Source organism: Triticum aestivum, chromosome 1A, assembly GCF_018294505.1.
Source record: "Triticum aestivum cultivar Chinese Spring chromosome 1A, IWGSC CS RefSeq v2.1, whole genome shotgun sequence".
NCBI classification, from domain to species: Eukaryota; Viridiplantae; Streptophyta; class Magnoliopsida; order Poales; family Poaceae; genus Triticum; species Triticum aestivum.
The window spans coordinates 492427659-492433478 of NC_057794.1; the positions used below are offsets into that span (position 1 = coordinate 492427659).

At 49.7% G+C, this 5820-nt stretch overlaps 1 long non-coding RNA gene across 1 annotated transcript; it reads right to left on the bottom strand.

The window, feature by feature from the left end:
• Positions 1-356: 356 nt before the first annotated feature.
• LOC123157074 (uncharacterized) lies at positions 357-5452 on the bottom strand. Its single transcript, XR_006478702.1, has 2 exons — positions 4848-5452; positions 357-645 (listed from the first exon to the last, which is right to left on the bottom strand). It is a non-coding gene; the product is annotated as an uncharacterized lncRNA (long non-coding RNA).
• Positions 5453-5820: the final 368 nt, after the last annotated feature.

Here is a 5820-nt window from a genome sequence, read left to right on the forward strand (position 1 = left end):
GATTTGATACACACCGACAATTATGACTGCAGACCCTTGATTCTGTTCCAAGTCCTTGTAGCTGAATATGATAACAAACGCAGGAATATGCGACATAACTCTCTTGTAACCTGATTGTCTTGGTGACTTTGTTGGGACAACCACGCAGGGATGGCTACCTGCAGGCTTGCTGGATACTGAAGCAACGGTATGTGGCACATTGCTGACCATAGTCCTCAGTTTTGATTTCTCAGCTCAAATTTCATACCAACAAAACTCGCTATGATTTGCCACCTGGAGATTCTTCTCTGGTCGGGGCTTCAAACAAAATTTACAAGGTCGAAAGAAGAAGAAAACTGTATGTTGAGGCCAATCAGGGACGAACGAATTTTGCTTTGCAGAAACTTGTATCGAAATTGCAATGACATGGCATTATCCCTACCACTGCAAATGCTCAGTAAATCAGATTAAGGATGACAAGAGACTAACAACAGCCACTTCGATAGGTTGATTTCTATGCCCAGCCTCAGAGCGAAATCATCTTTGCTTGTTTGGCACTGAAAGCGTCTTCAACTCTCTCCAGGTCCCAGCGGGGGAGTCCACACGGATGCCCGACACCATACACGTAACCATTTCCCGGCTTCCCATGGGCTCCTGCTGGGTCACCTACAGAATGAACTGATGAGATACTGCACGAATGAGAATAGGGTTTAGTGAAAAAGGGGTGCTAATACGTAAAAAAAAACTGTAATGAAAACTGCTCTGCAGACTCTGCAAATGGAGACTTTGGAAGAATGGGCAGACCTTGCTCGACGATGAAAACAAACTGTAAGCAGTAACAATGGTAAGATATACGAATTTGTCACAATAAAATTAAGAAGTGCTCGAATGGAGTAGGATAAATACTGTGTAGACACTTTCAAGCTTAGCAAGTATTGTCATGACACTTTCAAGCTTAGCAAGTATTGTCATGTCATCATAAGGATTTCGACTGCACTGTCATGACAGAATTATCACATTTTAAATAGAAACTTGATATGACAACTGTAATCGTGGTGTATACCAATCACGTATATGCTTGTGGTTAAAACTAAAGTTGAATGACGTATCAAGAATTGAGACCTTGCAGTTAATTGGCTGTTATAGAAATCTCTGATTGCAGGGCTGCCTTTGTCATCTCGAGCACCAGCAAGTAGACTATTTTTATGAAGGAGTAGCACAGCCTGGTGACATTCCTGAATACACACACGTGGCCAAGTTCAAACGATGCCCGGAAAGAAGCCTGATGAAGAGCATGGCACCCGCGGCCTTTTCCTCTTTTTGCTTAAGTATGTCGTCCCTTTGGATATACAACCATCATAGGCAAGGTTAACTAAATCGTCACCATCACCCACTGGTTTCACTCTGTTTAACTGTTGAAACAAACATCCTACTGGCACAATCAACATCTGTTAGTGGGGGTGGTCCACTAAAACTGTTGCCCTGCCCTGCCAGCTTGATTAAAGGGGTATCATAGGCTTCATAGCTAGCTCAAGCAGGCCAACTGGTCACTTAAGATCAATGTACTAGTTGTCAGTTAAGGCTCTCACAACCCAACAATAACATCCAAGGATGGTGTGGGTTCTCTTTACTCGATTATAACATTACATGCTACACATTATATAGGGAAGGCATGCAGTTGGGGCACAATGCATGTCCCTTGAGCTTAGATATTTTTATATTCTAAACTGAGACCATAAAGACAGAGAACAACTCTACCTGCAGAGCTTTGATCTGCTTGATGTTTCAAGTCATTTGCTAGGTCAGGGAAAAAAATACCCGGTCGGAAAATGTAAACCTCTGTGCATGCTATCCGTGTACAGAGTGCATGATATCACGAGGTTATTCTGAACTAGCAAATTCTTATGATTGCTAGATGGCGATATATACAACTACGGATGCGATACATAATTAAAGTTTGTACAGACCGAACTATGGATGCACAAAGACCGACGGATATTTCTATTTACAACTCCTGCGGCAATATAATTTGCTATAGAGCATTGCTCAAACAGCAAAGGATATACATAGTTCGAAAATTAGGCCCAAGGGAAATCTTATACATGGCAGGCCCAAGATCACAGGATTGTGTATCAATTTTGCAGATTCTTCTATAACAGTTGCCACGAATCTGAGGACTAGATATCATCAGCCAAGAAAACTGACATAACATGTGTTGCTTTGTGTCCATCTAATAGAGGGAATTAGCCTCAGTAGTCTAGTCCGTACCTAAAAACATTATCAAGTCAGGATTTGTTTAATTTAAATCCAAAGGAACTACCATGAATGAAACAGTATTGCAGGTCAGAAATACACAGTATTTGCGCAATATTAGGAAAAAACAAATGTTTTTTTGTTGAGTATGTAGACAATACCGTATGTGCACCTGTATATCCTTGCACATACGGCATCCTGGAGTAGTGGCCACCTCATGATCTCCACTAGCTAGGCCAGGTGCGGCATCAACTGTATATAAATATAACCCCCCTGCCTATGACGTAATCAAGTGTGGTGAACTCTTTCCTTAATCTCCCCTCGAAACATGTTGGAATATGCATGCAACACTCTTCCAGTGGCAAACTATCAAGACCGGTTCTCCAGGAGCCCTGACAGCTAGTGCACTATGTGCGAGCGCATGTCCTGCATGCCTGGCTATTCCGGCCAGTGTCGTCCTACTCTTACCCGACCCCCCTTATCTTCTCGTTAAACTGTATATATACGTACATCGAGAAGATCAATACAGGGGAAGGGGGTCGCACCTGCGGCTCCTGCTGCGGCCATCCTCCGCACAGCACTGACGCCGTGCTTGAACCTGGGTGGTGGCGTCCCCATGGTGCCCTGGACTGCGCTGACGCCGGCCCGTCCTCCACCGCCGGCCTACCTCCGTCCATCGCTCACCACTTCCAGTTCAAGTTGGAACTTGAGCCCGGTGCGTACTCCAAATGGTGTCAGCTATTCTACTTCATTTGTTGCAAATACAATGTCCAACATCACCTCGCCGCCGATCCTGCCCACTAGAGAGCCGTCTGGCGCAACGACGATCTCACCATCTTCCTCTGGATGTATGATGTCACCACCGAGGAGCTGCAGGACGTGGTGACATCGCTAACCAAGCACCGCCTACGACATGTGGGCTCAACTCCATCTCCTGTTCCGGGACAACCAACCTGGCCGCGCGATCATCCTCGGCGCCGAGTTCTACAACATGGTGCAACGCAACCTCTCCATTACCGAGTACAGCCGCCGCCTCAAGGCCCTCGCCGACACGCTAGGTGACGTCGGCGAACACATCACCGATCAAACCCTCACGTTGAAACTCATTTGAAGGGTCAGCCGCAAGTTTCAAGTGATGGCCACTCTCTCCAGGCTCGCCCCCGGCTGCTCTTGGAGGAGATCGCCACTCTCTCCAGACTAGAGAAAGGAGGAGAATGGGTCTTGCGTCGGGAGCAAGGTAGCCATCACCTGAAATTTACGGCTAAGCCCCCGGATGAGTTGTAGCGTGACGGTCTGGTTGGTGATGTGTTCACCGATGTCATCGAGAGCGTCGGCGAGCACCTTGAGGCGGCGGGTGTACTCGGCGATGGAGAGATCGCCTTGCACCATGTTCCGAAACTCGAGACGAGGATGATGGCACAACCCAGTTTGTTGTCTAGGAGATGAAATTGAGCCCAGACGTCTTAGGCGGTGCTTGTTGGCGACGTCACCAGGTCCTGCAGCTCCTTGACGATGACACCATACATGCAGAGGACGATAGTGAGGTCGTCATTGCGCCACACGACGCTCTCGTGGGTGGGATCCACGATGGCCTCGAGGTGATGTTGGACATTGTATTTGCAACAAATGAAGTAGAATAGCTGACGCCATTTGGAGTAAGCACCGGGCTCGAGTTCCAGCTTGGACTGGAAGTGATGAGTGATGGACGGAGGTAGGCTGGCGATGGAGAACGGGCCGGTGTTAGTGCAATCCATACAACGCACCATGGGGCCGCCGCCACCTAGGTTCAGGCACGGGACCAAGGTGCTGCCTTAAGTGCGGAGGATGGTCGCAGGAGAGCCGCAAGGGAGGCCGTTGGGCGGCCAAAGAGAAAGAGGCAGCGGCCGCGACGGCAGGTGCGACCCCCTTTCCACAATCAACGGCCGAAGCAGCACGACTGCACGAGTCACCAAAATGACGGCGAACAGACAGCCGACAGGTGATGAGGAGTTGAGGTCGGTCGTGCGCACGCGCCAGAGAAGATGATTCATATCGGAAGTGAGAAAGATCGCAGATGTGTCTAATACCAAGTTGAGATGAAGAAGGATGGTCAGCGGTTGAGAACATAGGTGGCAGAGTGAAGGGCCTCAACCCAAAATGGGGATGCTAGGTTAGCATGTATGAGAAGAACGCAAAGAATGTCGTTGGTGGTGCGTATGAGACGTTCGACCTTGCCATTTTGTGGTGAGGTGTGAGGGCATGGAAATTGAAAGGATGCGCCATAACGAGAGAAGAGGTCACGTAGGGAAGTGGTGAGAAATTCGCCGCCGTTGTCACATTGCATATACTGTATAGAGACATGAAACTGAGAAGTACATAAGCGTAAAAGCGGTGGACCGTGTTGAAGAGTAGTTTGAAATGCGGAACAAACAGAATTATAAGGTAATATTAAAAACCGGGAAAAAATACAAGTTGGAGAGGTCCATAAATCACACTGTATTAATTGAAAAGGCGCAGTAGTAAATGACATTTGAGTGGGAAAAAGGGCAACCGTGGCTTCTTGCCTCGTTGAAATGCCGAACAAACATAAGTTTTTGCACGTCGTTATTAGTTATTACATGTAGGCGGCGAAGTACCTGGTGCAGGGCTGAGCGCCAGGAGGAAGTGCGCTGCCGCGGCCGGACGAGGTGCCGCCGCTCATTGACGGCGATCTCCTCCAAAAGCAGCCACGAGGAGCCTATAGGAAGGAGGAAAAGGGGTCTTGCATCGGCAGCAAAGTGGCACCACCTAAAACTTGCGGCCAAGCCCTCAGATCGATGATGTGTAGGTTGTCACGAAATTTCAAGTCAAAATTCGAAACAAAAAATTAACACTGATGTTAGTTTTGTGTTCTCAAGAAATGTTTCAACAGCATCATCATGTACGATCTGCCTTACCCGTAGTAGCCCGGCAGCCGGTCGGAGTAACCTCTCGCCCCGCCGCGAGTCTCCATCAGCGCACCGTCTCCGTACTCTTCGTAGGTTTGGGGAACGACGGAGACGAACCGATGCGCCATCCCCCCGGCGGCCGCCACATCCCCTGCTCACTGACCTCGAGCCGGTCTGCGCGGGTGGCGCGGCGAGACTGCAAGGGAAGTGGAGAAGGGTGCACGCCTGGTTGTCGCGGAGGACGGGAGATGCGGCGCCAGCGGAGGCTACTCTTCGGCGTGAGGTTCGTGGGGAGAGACGGCCGGCGTACGGATCCAGGCAAGAGGAGAAAGGCCTCTGTACAGGAGTGCCCCGTGTGCTTAAAAATGCCGCAGATGGACGCGGGCCCAAAGGAAACGCGGCCCAGACCCGGGCCCGGGCCCAGGTTAGGGTGGATTAAAACTTAATTTTTAGAAGAAAAAAACGTGGATTAAAACCTAATCGCTTCGAAGGCCCGAAGCAACGCGCGGCGGCCGCCGAGATCCCGTCGCCCAGCCTCGCCGTCGCGGCCGGAGAGAGCGGGTCAGGCGTGCCTGTCCTGGGAGAGGGGCGGGGATGTTCGGGCTTCAGGCGAGAGGCGCAGCGGCGTTGTGAGTGTTGGCGGCGCATGGGCACTGACGCGAATTCTTCTCTGCATGTGATT